The 23,438-nt window shown below is 39.0% G+C and overlaps 1 long non-coding RNA gene and 2 pseudogenes across 1 annotated transcript in view; 1 reads left to right on the forward strand and 2 right to left on the reverse strand.

The window, feature by feature from the left end:
* Positions 1-953: 953 nt before the first annotated feature.
* On the forward strand, positions 954-1,777 carry LOC129044654 (14-3-3 protein zeta/delta-like; annotated as a pseudogene).
* A 3,765-nt stretch (positions 1,778-5,542) lies between these two features.
* Positions 5,543-6,756, reverse strand: LOC129044652 (glutamine synthetase-like; annotated as a pseudogene).
* A 4,006-nt stretch (positions 6,757-10,762) lies between these two features.
* The window catches only part of LOC129044655 (uncharacterized), an 85,980-nt gene continuing 73,304 nt past the window's right edge, over positions 10,763-23,438 (reverse strand). The window contains exon 6 of the long non-coding RNA XR_008504734.1: positions 10,763-13,040. This is a non-coding gene — a long non-coding RNA (uncharacterized LOC129044655). The remainder of the gene's footprint in view (positions 13,041-23,438) is intronic.

The following is a 23,438-nucleotide window of genomic DNA, read 5'->3' on the forward strand; positions in this document are numbered from 1 at the left end:
GCATCTAAAAAACTAGAAAAGGGAAAATCAAACTCAAAATTAGAAGAAAAAAGTAATAAAGATCAGAGCAGAAATAAATGAAATAAAAATGAAAACAATACAAAAAAATCAATGAAATGAAAAATTTTTTTTTAAAAGATAAACAAAATGGACAAACCTTTAGTGTTAGACTAACTAGGAAAAAAGAGGGAAGACCTAAACAAAATCAGAGATGGAAAAAGAGATTACAACTGATAATGTTGAAATTCTGAGGATCATTACAGACTACTATAAGCAACTCTATGCCAATAAATTGAAAAACCTAGAAGAAGCAGATAAATTCCTACACACATACAACCTACCTAGATTATAACATGAAGAAACCCAAAACCTGAGTAGGCCAATAACAAGTAATGAGATCAAAGCCATAATAAAAGTCTCCCAGCAAAGAAAAGCCCAGGACCCAATGGCTACACTGCTGAATTTTACCAAACATTTAAAGAAGGACTAATACCAATCCTACTCAGACTATTCCAAAAAATACAAGGCCAGTATTACCCTGATACCAAAACCAGACAAAGATACATCAGAAAAGAAAACTACAGGCCAATATGTCTGATGAACATTGATGCAAAAAATCTTCAACAAAATACTAGCACACTAAATTCAATAACAGTTAAAAAGATCATGATCAAGTGGGATTCATCCTAGGGATGCAAGGATGTTTCAACATATGCAAATTAATCAATGTGATACATCATATCAACAGAATGAAGGACAAAAATCATATGATCATTTCAATTGACGCTGAAAAAGCATTTGATAAAATTCAACATCCCTTCATGATAAAAAAAAAAAAAAAACTTAAAAAACTGGGTCTAGGAGGGCTGGAGCCCAGGCCCGGCCCAGCAGCACCCCCTAGGTAGACTGGGGCGAGGCCGTGCCGGCACAAGGTGAGCCCACTGCTGGAACATCCAGTCATGGATAAAAATGAGCTGGTTCAGAAGGCCAAACTGGCCGAGCAGGCTGAGTGATATGATGACATGGCAGCCTGCATGAAGTCTGTAACTGAGCAAGGAGCTTAATTATCAAATGAGGAGAGGAATCTTCTCTCAGTTGCTTATAAAAATGTTGTAGGAGCCCGTAGGTCATCTTGGAGCGTCGTCTCAAGTATTGAACAAAAGACGAAATGTGCTGAGAAAAAAAATAGCAGATGGCTCAAGAATACAGAGAGAAAACTGAGACCGAGCTAAGAGATAGCGGCAATGATGTACTGTCTCTTTTGGAAAAGTTCTTGATCCCCAATGCTTCACAAGCGAGAGCAAATTCTTCTATTTGAAAATGAAAGGAGATCACTACCGTTACTTGGCTGAGGTTGCCGCTGGTGATGACAAGAAAGGGATTGTGGATCAGTCACAACAAGCATACCAAGAAGCTTTTGAAATCAGCAAGAAGGAAATGCAACCAACATATCCGATCAGACTGGGTCTGGCCCTTAACTTCTCCGTGTTCTATTATGACGTTCTGAATTCCCCAGAGAAAGCCTGCTCTCTTGCAAAGACAGCTTTTGATGAAGCCATTGCTGAACTTGATACATTAAGTGAAGAGTCATCCAAAGACAGCACACTAATAATGCAATTACTGAGAGACAACTTGACACTCTGGACATCAGATACCCAAGGAGACGAAGCTGAAGCAGGAGAAGGAGGGGAAAATTAACCGGCCTTCCAACTTTTGTCTGCCTTGTTCTAAAATTTACACAGTAGACCATTTGTTATTCATGCTGTCCCACAAATAGTTGTTTACAATTTATGACAGGTTTATGTTACTTCTATTTGAATTTCTATATTTCCCATGTGGTTTTTATGTTTAATATTAGGGGAGTAGAGCCAGTTAACATTTAGGGAGTTATCTGTTTTCATCTTGAGGTGGCCAATATGGGGATGTGGAATTTTTATACAAGTTATTAATGTTTGGCATAGTACTTTTGGTACATTGTGGCTTTACAAGGGCCACTGTTAAAACTGCTTCCATGTCTAAGCAAAAAAAGCTGCCTACATATTGATTTGTCCTGGTGGGGAATAAAAGGGACCATTGGTTCCAGTCACAGGTGTAGTAATTGTGGGTACTTTAAGGTTTGGAGCACTTACAAGGCTGTGGTAGAAACAGATATCCCACAGATACCACATGTTAAACCATGTATATATGTGGAACACTCAATCTCAATGTGCAGACCCTTGACTACAGCTGCAGAAGTGTTCCTTTAGACAAAGTTGTGACCCATTTTACTCTGGATAAGGGCAGAAACGGTTCACATTCCATTATTTGTAAAGTTACCTGCTGTTAGCGTTCATTATTTTTGCTACACTCATTTTATTTGTATTTAAATGTTTTAGGCAACCTAAGAACAAATGTAAAAGTAAAGATGCAGGAAAAATGAATTGCTTGGTATTCATTACTTCATGTATATCAAGCACAGCAGTAAAACAAAAACCCATGTATTTAACTTTTTTTTAGGTTTTTTGCTTTTGTGATTTTTTTTGGATACTCACCTAACATGCATGTGCTGTAAAAATAGTTAACATGGAAATAACTTGAGATGATGGCTACCTTTGTTTAATGTCTTATGAAATTTTCATGAACAATCCAAACATAATTGTTAAGAACACGTGTATTAAATTCATGTAAATGGAATAAAAGTTTTAAGAATGGAAAAAAAAAACCCAACTGGGTATAGATGAGACATACCTCAACAAAATAAAAGGCATATATGACAGACCCACAGCCAGAATCATATTGAACAGGGAAAAACTGAAAGCCTTTCTTCTAAGATCTGGAACGAGACTAGGATGCTCACTTTCACTATTATTCAACACAGTACTGAAATTCCTAGCTAGAGCAATCAGACAACAGAAAGAAAGGGCACCCAAAGAAAGGAAAAAGTCAAATTTTTCTTGTTTGCAGATGATATAATCTTGTATTTGCAAAAACCTAAAGATTTCACTACAAAACTATTAGAACTGAAAAACAAATTCAGTAAAGTGGCAGAGTACAAATCAACATACAAAAATCAGTAGCATTTCTACATGCTAACAGCAAACAATCTGAAAAATAAATCAAGGAAGTAATTCCATTTACATTATTACAAATAAAATAAAATATCTAGGAACAAACTTAACCAAAGAAGTGAAAAATCTCTGTAATGAAAACTATTTGACATTGATGCAAGAAATTGAAGAGGACACAAAAAATAGGAAGATATTCCGTATTCATAGATTGGAAAAATCAATATTGATAAAATGTCCATATTTCCTAAAGCAATCTACAAATTCAATGCAATCCCTATGAAAATACTGAGGATATTCTTTAAAGAAATAGAAAAAATAATCTTAAATTTCATATGGAACCACAAAAGACCCAGAATAACTAAAGCCATCTGAGCAAAAAGAACAAAACCGGAGGAATCACAACACTGGAGGAATCACAGAACTATAGTAACAAAAAGAGCATGGTACTAGCATAAAAACAGACACATAGGTCAACGGGACAGAACAGAGAACCCAGAAACAAATGCATACATCTACAGTGAACTCACTGATCATCAGAAAAATGCAAATTGAAACTACAATGAGATATCATCTCATTCTGGTTCAAATGGCTTTTATGTAAAAGACAGGCAATAATGAATGCTGGCGAGTATGTGCAGAAAAAGAAACCCTCCTACATTGTTGGTGAGAATGTAAATTAGTACAGCCACTGTGGAGAACAGTATGGAGGTTCCTCAGAAAACTAAAAATAGAGCAACCATATGATTCAGCCATCCCTTTGCTAGGTATATGCCCAAAAGAAAGAAAATTAGTATATCAAAGAGATATCTGCACTCCCATGTTTATTGCAGCACTATTCACAATAGCCAAGATTTGGAACCAAACTAAGCGTCCACCAACAGATGAATGGATAAAGAAAATGTTGGCACATATACACAATGGAGTACTACCTGCCCATAAAAGGAACAAGATCTTGTCAGTTGCAACAATGTGGATGGACTGGAGGACATTATGTTAAGTGAAATAAGTCAGGCACATAAAGACAAACTTTGCATGTTCTCACTCATTTGTAAGAGCTAGAAATTAAAACAATTGAACTCGTAGATATAGAGAGTAGAATGATGGTTACCAGGGGTTGGGATGTGTGTGTGTGTGTGTGTGTGTGTGTGTGTGTGTGTGTGTGTGAAATTACTGGATACAAGAAAAACATAATTAGAATGAATAAGACCTAGTATTTGATAGCACAACAGGGTTACTACAGTAAACAATGATTTATTGTACATTAAAAAATAACTAAAAGAGATCATTGGAATGTTTGGAACACAAAGAAATGATAAATGCTTGAGGTGATGGGTTTTAAAAAAAAGTTGATCTCATGAAGATAGTGAGTAGAATGATGGTTATCAGAGGCTAGAAAGGGTGGGTGGGGAGATGCGCAGAGGTTCACTAATGGGTACAAACATACAGTTAGATAGAAGAAATAAGTTCTAATGTTTGATAGCACAGTAGGGTGACAATAGTTAACAATAATTTTTTGTGTATTTCAAAATATCTAGAAGAGAAGATTTGAAATGTTCCCAATACAAGCAAATGATAAATGTTTTAGGTGATAGACATTCTAATTATCCTAATTTGGTCATTACACATTGTATGCTTTTATCAAAATATCACATGTGCTTTAATATGTATAATTACATATCAATAAAATATATTAATATTGGTTCACTAATCATAGTAAACATGTATAATAAAATGGGAACTTTCAGCACTGTCTGCTAAACTTTTCTGTAAACTTAAAACTATTTTAAAGAATAAAATTTATTAATTTAAGAAATAAGCTAATTTTTTAAAATGAAATTAAAATCAACCATTTGTGAAATGTTTGAAAACTTTGAAACACTTTGATGGAACCCAGGATTTTGGGGAACATAACATGAGAACTACTGGTCTTACCAACAAAAATGATTCTGAAGGTGATTCAATTTCCATCACAGGAATCCTCACTTTTCACAGTAGTGTGGGACTCATAAGGACTGTTCATGCTGAAATCATGCAAAGTGATCTTAATAATCAATGGGGAAAACTACAACTGTTTAGTGAAGTGACCTTTCACAATTTTTTCATCAAAATGTAAAAAATATCTTTTGTTGGTTATAATGAATAGGGAAGTGAAAAAAGTAGTAACAAATATTTATTTAGCACACTGCAATTTAAAACATTAGAAATATTGAGATTTAAAGTGTTTTTCTAATGAAAACTTACCAAAATAACCACTGCTAAGAAATTTTCTTCCTCTGTCTCTAAATTCTTAACTAATATCTTAAGATATACAGGTTGGTCTTACCTACTTATGGGAGACATTTTGGAAGGTGCGCTTTAAAATTATTTTTTATTTTTCAACATTGAAAAATTTTATAGGTATGAATGCTTCCATCATTTCATTATAGGGAAAATCCCCCATGATTTTTTTTTTTTTAAAGACCTTGGTATTCACCCTTCGAGTTACAATTGGGACAACTGGGAGAGGGGGAAGAGTTGGAGTGGGTTGAAGAACTAGGAGGGGCTCGACAGCTGGAGGTCTAGTCTACTTAGTTTTTGTACTGGAAGGGCTCATCACCAGTTTCATTGAGAAGACACTTGTGGATGAGGGCTTCTGTCACCAAAAAGGGGTCTCAGTTGGCAGAGGGGTGATGGTCTTCAAAGTAACCCTTCTTCTCCTGGCCGACAGTCCAGGGAATGCATATGCTGGCGCTACGATTGGCTACACCAGCAGAAAAGTTGTTGATGTTGGAGGTTTCATGGAATCCAGTTAGGCGTCGGGCCTTGTCCAGGCCTCCCTTGGGATCATAGGCACATATGTGGTACTGGTGTCGCTTGCTTAATTTCTCGATGGCCTCCCCAGTGTATTTCAGACCATTCTCCTCCCACGTGGCCTTGGTGCTGAAGTTGGTATGGCAGCCTGCACCATTCCAGTTCCCAGGAATGGGCTTAGGATCAACGGTTGCTATCACTCCAAAGTCTTCACACATACGATGCAAGATGAAATGGGCCACCCAGAGATGATCTCCCATGCTGATTCCTTCACAGGGTCCAATTTGAAATTCTCACTGGGGAGGCATGATCGGCACTCGTCCCCACAATCCTGACTCCAGCATACAAGCAGGCCCGGTAATGAGCCTCCACGATGTCCCTGCCATAGGGACACTGCAGTAATATGGACTGCAGTAATATGGACTCTGAGGCCCCGGGAAGCTGCTGGAAGGCCAACCAAAGGGGTGCCCATTTGTCCCCACGAGGGTATATTCCTGCTCCATGCCAAACCAGGGGTGCTGGTTGCTCATCACGTCGATTATCCGTTTACAGGTGTGCCTCAAATTGGTCTCTGCAGGCTTTTGATTGTTCTTGAAAACTTCACACAATACCAGCTTGTTAGGATCCTTACAGAAAGGGTCCTTAAAAATAGCAGCAGGAACGAGATACATGTCACTGATGGAGCCTTCAGACTGTAAAGTACTAGAGCCATTGAAATTCCCCTCAGGCAACTCTTCCACACACTTGGGCTCCCTGTCTAGGGTCCGGGTCTTGCAGTGCAGTCCTTCTCCAGTACCATCGATCCAGATATACATGACCTGGACTTTCTCTCCCTGAGGCAGGGACATGTACACCTGCTTGATGCCTTTATTTAAGTGGGAACATGCTGAGGTGGTCATGGTGGAAGATGTTCTGGGTGCCGAGCAGACGGGCCAGTAAAGGTAGGCCGCGAGAGTGAGGTGAGGTGAGGAGAGGAGGCCTCTGTGCTGCTCACACGCTCCACTCTTCTCCCACTCTTGACTCTCCCTCATGATTTTTGTTCACACTTTTGAATATTCTAGTATTCAAGAGCTTCTAAGTTTTTTACTCAAACAATTCAGTGACATTCAAAAATTTTCAAAATTATGGAACAATTTGCATAAGAAACAAGGACATTTCTTTTTGCAATATTATTGTCCATGTACGTGGCAAGTATGTATTTCTCTTTGAAAAATTATCTTTTTAAGTTGCATAGTGTGTAATAGTGGAGATAATGCTCCCAAGCACTCTCTGAACTAAGATTTAATAAAACATTTCTACCTTCTCCAAAAAAAACTTACCACACAAACAAACCACACACTTATCAAGAAAAGTATGAATAGCACTTACCTTCTCATAGTATAACTTGTGATATGGCATGAACAGCTTTGCAAATTGTCATACTCCTTTCTAAGTTTTGATTATCTTCTAACATTTCACCCTTTGTATTTTCAATGTTATGACATATCTCTGAGAGGTACTGTAATGTTAAGTTTTTGCTGGCATCACTTCCTCTAACATGAGGTCATCCTTTCCTCATTTATGTTTATAAGATGATTGTCTTCACTACATTCCTCTCACTTTATATCTAGGGTTTCTTAGAGGGTGGCGGTATCACTCATGGTCAGCTATTTTTTCTATAACTCCATTTACATTAGATTCAAATTTCACCTCCAGCATCATCACCCTTTGGTGATGCCAGGGCAATGGGTTCCTACCCTGATAAAAGAGTAGATTCCTGTAGTTGACAGGTCCACCAGAATCACAAGTGGTGGGGAAGGGGAAGTTTCTCAAATAGACACTACATATTCATGATAGATTTTGCTCCTATCACACATTGTCATAACACTATTTATAGTGATAGAGGTTTATTAGTTCGTTCTCGTGCTGCTATGAAGAAGTACCCCAAACTGGGTACTTTATAAAGAGGTTTAATTGACTCACACTCTACATGGCTGGGGAGGCCTCAGGAAACTTACAATCATGGCGGAAGGCACCTCTTCACAGGGCAGCAGGAGAGATAATGAGTGCCGAACGAAGGGGGAAGCCCCTTATAAAACCACCTGATTTTGTGAGAACTCAGTCACTATCACGAGAACAGCACCGGGGCTGGTGGTGGGGTGGTGTGGGAGGGGGACCGCTTCCATGATTCTGTTATCTCCACCTGGTCCCACCCTTGACATGTAGGGATTATTACAATTCAAGGTGAGATTTGGGTGGGGACACAGAGCCAAACCATAACAAGGATACCACCCCTAAGAGGACAAATCCAATCATCAAATCTTAAGCTCCTTTCTGCACAAATCACCACAATTCTGTTTCTCAAAAAATCTTTCCACCTCCATGGTTCCTAGTCATTATATCCCAGATGATCCTTACCTTCTCATCCACAAAAGAAATGTCCACATGTTCCATGTCTGAACTTACCTGTTCTCTGACTGCAATGGAAACAGGTGATACCTGCCTCTGATCTTCTTTACTTTGTGAACCCTTAAAATTTCCCTCTTGGCATTTCTAGCCTTGATACTTCTGTGCAGGTTTTTGTTCTGCCTACTGTTTTGGTGTTAATGTTTCTTGTTCAAAATATGAAATGAGGACTACCTACTTCAATTTTCATTCAAGGATGAAGAAAAAAAAAGGCCAACCTGCCAACATGGACTAGTGACAATATGCATTGTAAAGAAAATAGAACTATCATCCCTGAAGACTTGGAAAGACATGCTGCTGAAAATGCCTTGACTAGAAAAAGCAGACGCACATGTTAGGAACTATGATATCTGCTTAATGTGTTTTCAACAAAATAAATGTGCCTGGTGAAACCCCGTCTCTACAAAAAATACAAAAATTTAGCAGGGCATGGTGGTATGCACCTGTAGTCCCAGCTACTTGGAGGGCTGAGGCAGGAGGATAGCTTGAGCCCAGGAGGTCGAGGCTGCAGTGAGCTGTGATCGTGCCACTGCACTCCAGCCTGGGTGACAAAGTAAGACCCTGTCTCAAAAAAAAAAAAAGAAAAAAGAAAAAAGAAATGTGTCAACCTGGGCAATATGGTGAGACCTGTCTCTACCAAAAAAAAAAAAAAAAAAAAAAAAAAAAATTAGCCAGGCATGGTGGCACGCACCTGTAGTCCCAGGTACTCAGAGGGCTGAGGCAGGAGGATCCCTTGAACTTAGGAAGTCGAGGCTGCAGTGAGACATGATTGCACCACTGCACTTCAGCCTAGGTCACAGAGCAAGACCTTGTCTATCAAAAAAAGAAAAAGAAAACAAAGGAAAAAGAGGAAAAAGAAAAGCAGGTGATCACAGGAAGATATTTAGATGATTGGAATAGACTAGTAACCCAAATGTGATGTAAATAGAGATGAAGGGAGTGTTAGCTGAGAAAGAATAGATTTCAATGAAACAAAAGTTGTATAAGAAGCAGAACTGACAAGAGATTCATGGAAAAATGAGATTCCTGTCGTATAAGGATACAATTGAGAAGTACTTCCAGACTGTAAAAACAAAAACAAAACTAAAACTCCAAAGTAGACATTATAAGAGAAGATGATAGATATAGAGACCAAGGGATGAAAATCAAATGTAGGAATAAAAGACTTTTATTGTAGGAATGGGGAGCAAAACCAACAAAAAAAGAAGTAATAATGCAAGGTATAAGAATAAAACATTCCTGAGTGGAAAAAAAGAGCTTAGATTATATATTGAAGGAACTTACTGTTTTCCAGCAAACTTAACTTTTAATAAATGCTATATCTACTTATATCCTGTTGAGACTTACATTTCCAGGTAAATTTAAACACATTAATTTACCCTGCTATAATGACATAAAATATTTTTTTTAAGAAGGAAAAAACCCATGATATTAAAGAAAATGGGAAAGCAGATGGAGGAAGAGGGAGATGACAGTAAATAAAAATTGTCGACAAAATTTTGGAAACTGAAAAACAGATAGACTAGTAGTAATTGATTTAGGAGACCTGAGAAAGGAAAAGGCTAAATACCTGTGAAGTGACTATACAGGAATAAAACTCTAAAGGCTCAGGATTTGGTGGCAGCTACCTCTGAAAGTTGGGTTGAAAGTATGAGAACAGACACCTAAATCTCCTCTTCTGCTCCTCACAAACTTTTAACACTCCTTCTCCCACAAAAGCACAAAGCCTAAAGGTTTATGCTCCAGAAAAATTAATGCAGAGAGACCCTGGACTCATCTGGACCAGGCACAGCTAAGGGTGAGGGTACTGTAGTGAAAGCTAAATGCTCCTTGCTCTCTTTACCTACTGTGCTCTGACAATACGAGAGCCAGACCTATACCATCTATAGAGGCAGGAGATTGGAGGAGTCTTTTCTACCACAAAATCCACAAAACCTAAATTATTTACTCTCTAGCTGTGTCAGGGTTTGCTGAACCCTGCTTTAGGCCATAGAAATTAAAGGGTTTTTGAAAACTAAACTTTGCTAAGTTTAATTTTAGAATTCCTTAATTAGTTCTCTTTACGTTTTTCTGAAGTTTATGGATAATAAAATGATAGTGTTTCTAAGCAAAAGATAAAGATTTTGCAGAGTTCTTTAATAATTAATTCTGTGAAACGTATTCTCCTATCAATAGAGTTAAGTTGAATTTTCCAGGATGGGAAAATGAAATCAAGCAATTTCCTCCCATGTTAGGGCATGGTTTTCTTGAATTCATTCCTGTTTGGGGGGTCACTGAGATTTCATAACTGTAAATTTATAACTTTACTAAATTTGTGTAATTCTCAGCCATTATATCATCACATATATTTTCTACACCAATCTTTTTCTCCTCTCCTGGAATTCCACTGACATGAATTTTATCTTTTTGATATTGTCCCAAAAGTCCTCATGATTGTACTCATCTTTTTTTTTCCAATTTTTTTCTCTGTTTTTCAGATTGAAAATTTCTATTGGTCCAAAATCAAGTTCATGGACTGCTCAGTCATTTCCATTCTGCTCTCAACTGTGTCCAGTAAATATTTTATTTCAGACACTGTATTTCTCAGTTTTAAATTTCCAATAGGTTCCTTTTTATAATTTATATTTCTTTGCTTAGAGCTTCTATATTTCTATTTATTTCAATAGTGTTTACTTTTACCTTCTGGAAGATGCACATAATAGCCACTTTAAGGTATTTGTCTAATAATGTCAACATCTTGGGGTTGACATCTATTGATTATTTTTTCCCTTAAGAATTGGTTACATTTTCTTAATTCTTAATAGGTTGAATCTTAGACATTTTGTGTACTAAATTGTGAGACCCTGGGCCTATTTAAGTCCTCTGCAGAATGTTGGTTGTTGTTATTTTAGCAGGAAGTTAACCCTGTTAGGTTTGGATGGAAAGTTCTGTCACTTTCTGTGGGCAGTAGTTCCAAAGACTTCAGTTTTCAAAGTATTTGCTACGCTGTTTGGGTCTGCTCTTTGCATGCACTACTTAGAGGTTAGTCTGGGACACAGGTGATGGGCTATATGGCAGTTCAGCTCTCAAAGCTTTTGCTATGCGTTTTTTTTTTCATATGTTCTGAACATACACAGCTTAATGGTGAGTATGGACTTGTGACAATGCACATGGAAGTTGGGGATCCCTTATCCCCCTCTCTCCTCTGCTGGATTTTCAATACATTCTTTGTTTGTCAGGAGCCCCTTTTTACCAGTCCTTTCGTAGAGAGTTGGAGTTTCTCCTAGAGTTGTGGCCACCATAATCATACAGTTCTGTGTGATTGGGTCTACACTCAGGACAAGGTAGTTAGAGAAAAGAGAGAGAGAAAAATAACAGGAACTCTTCCATCCACCCACACACACTCTTCCTACCTCACAGGCATTTTTTTCCCCAGTTCCTCCTTCCAGAGGAACAGGTTTTCTCTCAGGGTTCTGGGTTTCTGTACCACTGCCTACCTGACAGCTCAGCTGTATGACCAGGGCTGGTCTTGGGCATGGTTTGGAAAGGATGAAAAGAGAAAAATAAAACCAAGGATTCTCTCTACACTCACTAGCTTGCTTGGTCCATCTTTTCCAGACCTATGGCCATGAAAAATGGGATTTTCTCAGTTTTTGCTATCTGTTCCTGCTATATAGTTCCCCAACTCAGGTTGCCTTTGGATCGAAATTGGTAGGTAAAGGAAGAAAACAACCCAGGAAACTCACTGCCTCCATTTGGATTGTTCTTCAGGCTTTGACTTTCCTTCACAGCCAACTGCTACTTCTACTTCTCAGAGTTCTTAGATAGTTGTTTCTTGTATTTTTCCAGAATTTTTGTTACAATCAGTGGGGGAGATAGGCTGCAACTTGGCTAGACATCAGCTGGACAGTTTTTTTTTTAATCTTAAATTTGATAAACAAAAGAGCTCACATAGCAGGCTTGAATTAACTGAAATTTGGAAAATTTCTAGACAAAACTAACTATTCCTGTTGTCCTTCCTTTTATGGGTTGAAGGAGCAAATCTCTATGGTACCTAATGGCCATTTTAGAAAACCCCATAGGCCGGGCGCAGGGTGGCTCACGCCTGTAATCCCAGCACTTTGGGAGGCTGAGGCGGGTGGATCATGACGTCAGGAGTTCAAGACCAGCCGGCCAAGATGGTGAACCCTGCCTCTACTAAAAATACAAAAAATTAGCCAGGCGTGGTGGTGGGCGCCTGTAATCCCAGCTACTTGGGAGGCTGAGGCAGAGAATTGCTTGAACCCAGGAGGCGGAGGTTGCAGTGAGCCAAGATCATGCCACTGCACTCTAGCCTGGGTGACAGAGAGAGAGTCTGTCTCAAAAGAAAAAGAAAAGAAAACCCTATAAATATAGTTTATTCATAAAAGACACCTTTACAGTTTTTTTTTTTTTTAAAGTCTGACTGACTTTTAGATAGGCAAAATCAAGAATAGTTAGTAATTAGACAAAATAGGCTGGGCATGGTGGCTTATGCCTGTAATCCCAGCACTTTCGGAGGCCAAGGTGGGAAGATCAGTTTAATTCAGGAGTTCAAGACTAGTCTGAGCAACATAGTGAGATCTCGTCTTTACTAAAAATCAAAAAAATTAGTCAGGTGTGATGATGTGTGTCTATAGTCGCAGCTATTTGGGAAGCTGAGGTAGGAGGATTGCTTGAGCCTGGGAGATGGAAGCTGTAGTAAGCTATGTTCCTGCCACTGCACTCCAGCCTGGGTGGCAGAGTGGGACTCTGTCTCAACTGAAAAAAAAAAAGAAGACAAGATACAAGTCATATATATCCAAAGATAAACATGCCATTATTTTCTATAGGGTAAACTAAAAGTTAGAGACTCTGAATCATGACAAAACCGCTTAGTCTTTAAATCTATTTCTTTTTATCTCATAACTTAGTAACATAGACTACTATGTAAATACACTTTTAAGTGTTCACAAAAAGAAACCCTAACAGTTTAATAAAGATTTTAGACTTTAAAAACATTTACTTACATATTTTAATTAACAAATAGAAATTATATGTTTATCATGTATGTTGTTTTGAAATATACATTATGAAATGGCTAATTTGAGCTAATTAACATTTGTACTACCTCACATACTTATTTTGTATGTATATAGCGAGAACACTTAAAATCTACTCTCTTAGCAATTTTCAAGATCTTTTAGACATTTTTGGCTGCTTATCTGGACTAGTTATCCCTAGAGTATGCACATAATAACAGAGTGACTTTTATTTCTAAGTTAATTTTTAATGTTTTCCAAGAGAGGGGAAAAAAGGAGGGAAAGGAACAGAACAAAACAGAGGAGATCCTCATTAGCATAGTGGTGAGCAAAAAAAAAAAAGAGGCAAAACTGGCTTCAGACAAATATGAATACTGTAGAAGGCTAATTATATTCCTTCAAGGAGAGGAGAGAAAGCTTAGATGCAGGAAAACCCATTTTCACATATAGACATACAACAGAGAGTTATTACAGCTGGTTGAAACAGTAGCTGTGACCTTCCACAATTTTATAAGTGGTACAATTTAAAAGCCAGCATTTATTAACTCCTGAAGCACAGAAATGAAGGAGGGGTGTCTTCTACACGAAACAAAACAATCACTCCATCTTAATCAGGCAAGATGAAAAACCTCCTTAAAAGGATTTCTTCGGCTGGGCGCGGTGGCTCACTCCTGTAATCCCAGCACTTTGGGAGGCTGAGGCGGGCAGATCACGAGGTCAGGAGATGAGATCCAGACCATCCTAGCTAACACGGTGAAACCCCGTCTCTATCAAAAAATTGAAAAAATTAGCCAGGCATGGTGGTGGGTGCCTGTAGTCCCAGCTACTCGGGAGGCTGAGGCAGGAGAATGGCGTGAACCCGGGAGGCGGAGCTTGCAGTGAGCCGAGATCGCGCCACTGCACTCCAGCCTGGGCGACAGAGCGGGACTCCGTCTCAAAAAAAAAAAGAAAGGATTTCTTCTCTTTATGTTCTAAGGTACCTCTCAAAGGAACAAAGTAGTCTCTATAAATAGTTCACTTAAGTGTTTGCTGCAATTGCAAACTGTCCCTGGTAAAATTATGACAGACAGAGAAGCATACAAGTTAATGTGATAGTGATAAACCATACAGGAATTGAGCATTTGACCTAGATGAGGCTCAGTTTGGGATGAGGCAGAACACGTGAAATGTCAATGGTCCATAGGATGGTGCTTGTCCAGCGCTTGGCCAAAGGCCAGGCTGCCACTGATGACAGGCTAGCTAAACCTCCCAAGTTGGGCAGACAAAACTAAACAAATTAGTCCCCAAAGACACAAAGATAAGATAAGGGAAGAGCCAGGTATAGTGGTGTGCTCTTGCAGTCCCAGCTGTTTAGGAAGCTTGAGGCTGGTAGTTCGAGGCCAGCCTAGTCAACATAGTGAGACCCCATCTCTTAAAAAAGAAAAAAAGGGGGCCAGGCGTGGTGGCTCACCTGTAATCCCAGCGCTTTGGGAGGCTGAGGCAGGTGGACCACAAGGTTAGGAGTTTGAGACCAGCCTGACCAACATGGTGAAACCCCATCTCTACTAAAAATACAAAAAATTAGCCGGGCGCGGTGGCAGGCGCCTGTAATCCCAGCTACTCGGGAGGCTGAGGCAGGAGAATTGCTTGAATCTGGGAGGTGGAGGTTGGAGTGAGCCAAGATCGGGCCACTGCACTCCAGCCCAGGCAACGATGCGAGACTCTGTCTCAAAAAAAGAAAAAAAAAAAGAAAAAAAAAGGATGAGGTAAGATAAAATAAGATTGAGAAAGAAGTCCTTATAAGGATTTGAAGTGGTGACCCGAGACAAAGTCTGTCCAAAGGACACCATACTATGGAGGCTTTCTGAAGTCCTCAACCCCTTTTGTACTGGCTTGAGGGACTGTCTTATTGGATCTTTACCTGTCTTCTCCCTATAGATGTTTCCTGTTCCCTTTTCCCAGAGACATGCATGAGTTGCTCCCTCATCTCCTACTGGTCTTTGCTCCAATATCATCTTCTCAGACCTCCCCTTGCCACCTATTTAAAATGACAAATCTTGTTTATACTCTTGACTTGGTCTCTTCTTTATTTTTCTCCATTGCACTTATCACCACCTAACATACTACATATTTTCCTATTTGTTTGCTTTCTCTCTACTTCCACTACAATGAAAGCTCCCTGAGGGATTTTTTTTTCTGTTTCTGTCTTGACTAGAACAATGCCTTTCACATAAACAAAGGTACCCAATTTAAATTTGAGGGATCAATGAATTGTCTATGGCAGTGGCAGTGAAGACAAAAGCCTTAAATGGAGCCTAAAATATCCTTACAACAAGAAGTGCCCCTCCCTCAATTACAAAACATTTGTTTCTGGGGTATGGTATTAGTTCCATAAGCTAGAAGAGAAAACTTACAGCAGGTGAAAACTACTGGAAAGAGGCTGGGCGTGGCAGCTCACGCCTATAATCCCAGCACTTTGGGAGGCTGAGGCAGGCAGATCACGAGGTTGGGAGTTCAAGACCAGCCTGACCAACACGATGAAGCCCCATCTCTACTAAAAATACAAAAATTAGCCAGGTGTGGTGGCGGGCACCTGTAATCCCAGCTACTCGGGAGGCTGAGGCAGGAGAATTGCTTGAACCCGGGAGGTGGAGGTTGCAGTGAGCCGAGATCATGCCACTGCACTTCAGCCTGGGTGACAGAGCAAGACTCCATCTTGGGGGAAACAAAACAAAACAAAGCAACAAAACAAAAACAAAAAAACAAAAAAAAACCCCAAAACTACAGTGAAGAAAGAAATCAAACTGGAAGGATAAGAAAAAGGGGAAAAAAACTAAACAAAGACAATCCAAAAAGAGGATTAAATTGGATGAAAGACTGGACCAATGAAAAGAGATAGAGTGCAATGGATGAAAGAAAAGATGGCATTTTGAAGCACTAGCCTTTTACCAATAAATGTCGTATTATAGGAAAGGAGTATCTGTGATCTATGGGACAATCAATTATCAATTATGTAAAATACTAACTATATGAAACCACACTTCGTCTTCAGAGCAGAGGTTCCCCTTCTAGGTGGCAAAGGGGAAACGTCCCTTCACCTTTAGAAGGGTCTATGAAAATCAACCGACAAAAAGCAGATTAATAGGTGAAAAGGCATATAAGTCTATTAATGTGCATGAGGGAGGGGATTATTAATAGAGTGATTATTACTGAATAACCCAGTGTGGTACAGAAATTTACATATCATTTTTCATGGACAGTAGGAGATAAGGAATGTCAACAATTCCTTTGAGGGGCAGTAAGTCATCAGGGAGAATGAATGGACCCAGGAGTTGGGAGGCCTACGTTAAGGGAAGGTGAGAGGTAGAGCTACACGGGAACAAAGGTTGTCCTACACAGATAAAGCTCCCCGGGTGATCTCTTGGGGCTACCATCAGAAGAACAGATGAAAAATCTGGGTCAGCAAGGTGGCTCACACCTGTAGTCCTAGCCCTTTGGGAGGCCAAGGAGGGAGGATCCCTTGAGGCCAGGAGTTTGGGACCAGCCTGGGCAATATAGTAGACAACCTGTCCCTATGAAAATAAAATAAAAATTAGAGGGGTGGGGTGGTGCTCACCTACAGTGAGCTATAATCACACCACTGCACTCTAGCCTGGACAACAGAGCAAGAGTCTTCCCTTTAAAAATAGTGTGTCTGGGTGTGGTGATGACACCTAATTTCTTCTCTTCTCCAGTGGTTGATCTTTCCTGGTTATTTGAATCCCTTATGGAGGGGATTTTAGACAACTGCATTGCATTTCTTTTGGAAACAAAGTTACTTGTTTAGATAAGGGAATTCCAAGAGAGTCCCTCCCTGCACTTTGAGTGTGGGGAATAAAACAAAGTTAGGGGTTAGGGTTAGGGATCTTGATTCCGAGGCAGCTTTTTTTTTTTTTGAGATGGAGTCTCACTCTGTTGCCCAGGCTAGAGTGCAGTGGTGTGATCTCGGCTCACTGCAAACTCTGCCTTCTGGGTTCAAGTGATTCACCTGGATTCTGAGGCAGCTTTTAAGGCCTCACCATGTCAAAGCATCAGGAAGGAAGCACCATGTCAAAGCACAATGAAACTTAAGATTCTTTAAGATTCCTTTCTGCTGACTCCAAATTTTTAGACAAAACTTTACTCCTTTAACCACTTGTAAATTAAAGAATCTCTCAATCCATGTATAACCTGTAAGATCTGCTTCAAGACATCCTGCCTTTTTGGGCTGAACCAATGTATAACCTTCATGTACTGATTTATGACCTTGCCTGTAACTTCTGCCTCCCTAAAATGTATAAAACCAAATTGTAATCCAACTGAGGCAGGCACACTTTCTCAGGACCTCTTGAGACTGTGTTACCCAGGCCATGGTCACTCATATTGGCTCAGAATAAACCTCTTTAAAATATTTTACAGAGTCTATTTTTTTCCACTAACAGCCCCAACACCCTCAACAACTTCTCACTTCCTTTCCCCCCCTCCCTGTTTCTCCCCTCTAATCCTTCCTCTCTTTCCTTCTCAACCCTCAGGACTACATGTGCACACACCCACAAAGACCAAAAAATCTGTGTAGAGAAATGCACCCACACAGACGTTTATACCTAGAAACACATATGGTCAGGTTCTGAAGACCCATCTCCACAGTTCATGTCCACGTGACACAGAAAAACATTCCCATGAGGAGATATCCACAACCCCAGTTTCCACACGAAGACAAAATAAAATCTAAAACTCAGTTAATTAAGATCAAATATATACAAAATAATATGCACTCAGAGTTAAATAAATATTTCAGGAATCCTTCTGTTATTTCTGCATGTTATCATTACACAGAGACACCAGCAGTTTATGCATGTTGATTCCTGCATTTTGGATCACTCCCTCTTCCAACTCCACATATTAAAATCCTCTCTCAGCTTCAAGCACCAGCTTGAATGCCATCTTCTACATGAAGCTTTCCCAGATCACTTCAGCCAAAAATAATCTCCCCTTTACAGGAGATTTATATAGCAACTTTATATAATATTTATAAGGAGATTATATACCACATACTCTCAGATACCGTATTATTGTATAGATACCTATTATTTCCCACTATGCTGTAACTTTTAAGTTATCAGAATTCACTTCTACATACTTTTATATCCCCTACAGTGTTTTATTCAACAAATAGGTTTTAATGAACACCACTTTTAGCTAACAGGGAGAAAACTAAAGCACAAGAGAGGAAGGCGGCTTAGATGAGAAATGGGGGTGCTTGGTCTCCTCTGGTAGGAGATCAGGTTGTGGTCATGCCAGTAGTCTGGTGTTTAGGATTGCCCTCCCTGCCTCTGCAGCTGTTCAGGACGGTGGAGACTAACGAGGGGAATCAGAGAGAACCAGGAGCCAGCTTTCAGCTTTATAGGCAGAAAGGTTCCATTTTGTCAAGGTTCTCTGAACCAAGTGGTTTCTTTGGGATGGATCCACTGTAACTAAACTAAAAAGAGACTGAAGCATAAATCGGAATGCTAATTTACTAATTTATAGTGATAAATGTAACTCCAACGAACCTGGCCTACTCCCACCTGCTGGTCAGGGCATTCTCTCCTTCTAGGTCTATTTACATTGCAAGTTCTAGGCTACTCAGAAGTGTCTGATGAATTTGTAATCCAGTCAGTGCTGTGAGTGCATAAACTAGAAAACCTAGAAGACATGAATAAATTCCTGGAAAAAATACAACCCTCCTAGCTTAAATCAGGAAGAATTAGATACCCTGAACAGGCCACTAACAAGCAGTGAGATTGACATGGTAATTTAAAAATTACCAACAAAAAAAAGTCCAAGACCAGACGGATTCACAGCAGAATTCTACCAAACATTCAAAGAAGAATTCGTACCGGTCCTTTTGACACTATTCCACAAGACAGAGAAAGAAGGAACCCTCCCTAATTCATTCTATGAAGCTGGCATTACTCTAAGACCAAAACCAGGAAAGGACATAACCAAAAAAGAAAACTACAGACCAATATCCTTGATGAGTATAGACACTAAAATCCTTAACAAAATACTAGCTAACCAAATCCAACAACATATCAAAAAGATAATCCACCATGCTCAAGTCGGTTTCATACCAGGGATGCAGGGATGGTTTAACATATGCAAGTCAATAAATGTGATATATCACATAAACAGAATTAAAAACAAAAGTCACATGATCATCTCAATAGATGCAGAAAAAGCATTCAACAAAATCCAGCATCCCTTTATGATTAAAACTCTAAGCAAAATCAGCATACAAGGCACATACCTTAATGTAATAAAAGCCATCCATGACAAACCCACAGCCAAAATAATACTGAATGGGAAAAGGTTGAAAGTATTCCCTCTGAGAAGGGGAATAAGAAAAGGATGCCCACTCTCACCACTCCTCTTCAACGTAGTACTGGAAGTCCTAGCCAGAGCAATCAAACAAGAGAAAGAAATAAAGGGCATCCAAATCGGTAAAGAGGAAGTGAAACTGTCACTGTTTGCTGACAACATGATCGTCTACCTTGAAAACCCTTCACTGTTTGCTGACGATATGATCGTCTACCCTAAAAACCCTAAAGCCTCCTCCAGAAAGCTCCTAGAATTGATAAAAGAATTCAGCAAAGTTTCCAGATACAAGATTAATGTACACAAATCAGTAACTCTTCTACGCACCAACAGTGACCAAGCAGAGAATCAAATCAAGAACTCAACCTCTCTTACAAGGGCTGCAAAAAAATAAAAATAAAATACTTAGGAATATACCTAACCAAGGAGTCAAAAGTCTTCTGCAAGGAAAACTACAGAACACTGCTGAAAGAAATCATAGATGACACAAACAAATGGAAACACATCAATCTCATGGATGGGTAGAATCAATATTGTGAAAATGGCCATACTGCCAAAAGGGTTGTGAGTGGAACAATCTCAGGTGCTAGTGTCACTGGGCTGTGACAGCCTAATGCCCTTCCTGCAGTTGGGGGACACACCTGATGAGAAGAACTAGGTGTGTACCAGGATGATACTGGAGACCTTTGGATCCAGCCTTGCTCTTTGGTTCCTGTTTTTAAAAAATTTACTTTATTTCATTTCATTTTATTTTTGAAATAGGGTTTAGCTCTGTAGCTTGGGGTGGAACGCAGTGGCACAATCACAGCTCGCTGCAGCTTCAACCTCTTGGGCTCAAGTGATTCTCCTGCCTCAGCCTCCTGAGTAGCTAGGGCTACAGGAGCATGCCACCATGCCCAGCTAATTTTTTATTTTTTGTAGAGATGGGGTCTTGCTGTGTTGCCCAGGTTGGTTTTGAACTCCTAGCCTCAAGTGTCCTCCTGCCTTGGCCGCCCGGGCTCCTGTCTTAAAATTTCTTTTATTACTGTCCTTCTTTTAAAAAACTACTGGATATGTGAATAGTCTGCAATTTCAAACAGCTTATTTATAATTATTCTGAGTATTTATATCCCTCTTAACTTGAATGAAATGGAGGTCGCAAGGACCTTAGTGGAGTTTAGAATCAACATTTTCATCTATCTCTAAGTTGCTGTGATGGGCTAGTTATTTTACTTCTTGGTGATTCAGTTTCCTCTTGTATAACGTGGGATAGCAATACCTGGGTCTGGCTGGTGGTAAGCAATGAATGAGGTGATGCGTATAACAGGCCTGGCACTGGGTAATGGTGCTCAGTCAGGGTTAATTCCCCTTTCTTCCTTGTGTTCCTGAATTATTTGACCTTTATTTATAGTTCATTGTCTAGGTTAGCTCATCGCCAGAGATGGCCAAACTCACCTATTATATGAGGACTTTTCATAATATTATCCACAGAGAGTTGCTGACACCCTATTAACCACCTCCCCTCCCCAAGAAAGCTCTTTTCTTTTTCTTAATTGAAATCTGTCATAGATAGGAATAAAATTTCAGAACATTTAGAAACATTTTAAATGGTGAAAAAGACGCAGCTACTGAAAACATTTTTGAAATCGTGACTAAAATTTCATTTCATTTATTTATTTTTATTTTTTTGAGACAGGGTCTTACTCTGTTGCCCAAGCTGGAGTGCAACGGTGTGATCATGGTTCACTGTAGCCTTGACCTCCCAGGTTCAAAAGATCTTCCCACCTCAGCCTCCTGAGTTGCGTAGCTGGGACTACAGATGCATGCCACCATGTCTGGCTAATTTTATAATTTTTTGTAGAGATGGGTTCCCATTATGTTGCCCAGGCTGGTCTTGAACTCCTGGGCTCAAGTCATCCTCCTGCCTCATCCTCCCAAAGTGTTGAGATTACAGGCATGAACCATCACGACCAGTCTAAAATTTAATTTTTATAGGAGTTTCTTTTAGATGCATTATTGAGGCAGATGGAAATGTAATTATTTTGTTTGGTTGAGTAGTAACTATCAGTAATATTTAATAGGATAATACTTTTATATAAGAATAAGAATATAAATTCATTTTTACAATCATAGTAACATATTTTCGAGGTATAAATAAAATTTAATCATTTTGATTATAAGATCTTCATGTGTATATTATTAAATCAAAAGCATTTCTACATGTTTATTTATTTACGCATGACTGTCTTCTGAGTTTTTACTTTATTAGTAAGGTATTTTAAAACATTTTTGGAAGATTCTGTTTTTAATTATCTTTTTACTAAGGAAAATTTCAAATAACATACCTCCATGTACCTGTCACCCAACTTCAAATTAATATTTTTTAACAATCTTGTTTCTTCTTTACCCCCACACTAGTTACCTCCTCGTTTTGAAGTAAATTCCAGATATCAGAAATTTATACCATTAAATATTTTAGTATGCATCTAAACATATACAAGCTTTTAAAATGACAGAGCTACCATTATTAAACCTAGAAAGTTCATAATAGTTTCTTCATATAATCAAATACCCAATCAGTGCTTAAATTCCCTTGATTGGCTTATAAATTTATTTTTATTTTCTCGAACTCCTGACATCAGATGATCTACCTGCCTCGGCCTCCCAAAGTGCTGGGATTACAGGCATGAGCCACCACCCCTGGCCAGTCACCATGCCCGACCCCCTGTTTTTATTTTCTATAATTTGTTTGTTGGAATCAGAATACAAATACAGCCCACAAACTTCAAGTAGTTGAAATGTCTCTTAATGCTCTTTTAATACATAGATTCTGCTCCATTGCTTTAACTTTTCTCCTTATAATTTTTTTATGGAAGAAACTAGATCCTTTGTCCATAGTCCTGATTCTGCCGATTGCATCCCTGTGGTCTATCATGTTTGTTTGCCCTCTGTATTTCCTACCAATTATATGTTGCTGAATTTGATCTGCTAAAATGTTAAGAAATTTTGCATTCATGTTCATGAAGAATGTTGGTCTCTAGTTTTCTATTCTTGTAATGTCTTTGGATTTGGTATCAAGGCAATTCTGGCTTCAAACAATGAATTGAGAAGTATTCTCTTCTCTTTAAATTTTTGAAAGAATTTATGTGGAATTGGTATTCTTTCTTCCTCAAATATTTGTTAGAATTCACTAGTGAAGAAATATGGTCATAAAGAAATAAGAGTTTTCTTGACAAGAATTTTTTTGAGACAAGATTTAAACTACAAATGCAATTTCTTTAAATGGATATAAGGCCATTCAGGATATCTATTTCTTCTTAAGTTTTGATAGTTTGTGTCTTTCAAATAATTTGTCCAGTCTTAGTCCATTTTGTGCTGTTATTACAGAATACCACAGAGTGGTAATTTATAAAGAGAGAATTTATTCTCTCACAGTTCTGAAGGGTGGGAAGGTACCAGCATTTGATGAGGGCTTCCTTGCTGTGTCCTCACGTGGAAGAAGGGCAGAAAAGCAGAAGAGAGAGAACCCACTCCTGCAAACCGTTTTTTTAGTGGCATTAATCCACTCTGTTCTCCTGACCTAAAACACCTCCCAAAAGGCCCCACCTCCCAAAACTGTCACATTGGGGATTAAGTTCCCAACACATAAAGCTTGGAAGGAACACATTCAAACCATAGCAGTCCATTTCATCTAAATTGTCCATTTACAGACATTAAAATTTTCACATTATTATTGTTATTGAGACATGGTCTTACTCTGTCACCTAGGCTGGAGTGCAGTGGTGATATCTCAGCTCACTGCAAC

Source organism: Pongo pygmaeus, chromosome 13, assembly GCF_028885625.2.
Source record: "Pongo pygmaeus isolate AG05252 chromosome 13, NHGRI_mPonPyg2-v2.0_pri, whole genome shotgun sequence".
NCBI classification, from domain to species: domain Eukaryota; kingdom Metazoa; phylum Chordata; class Mammalia; order Primates; family Hominidae; genus Pongo; species Pongo pygmaeus.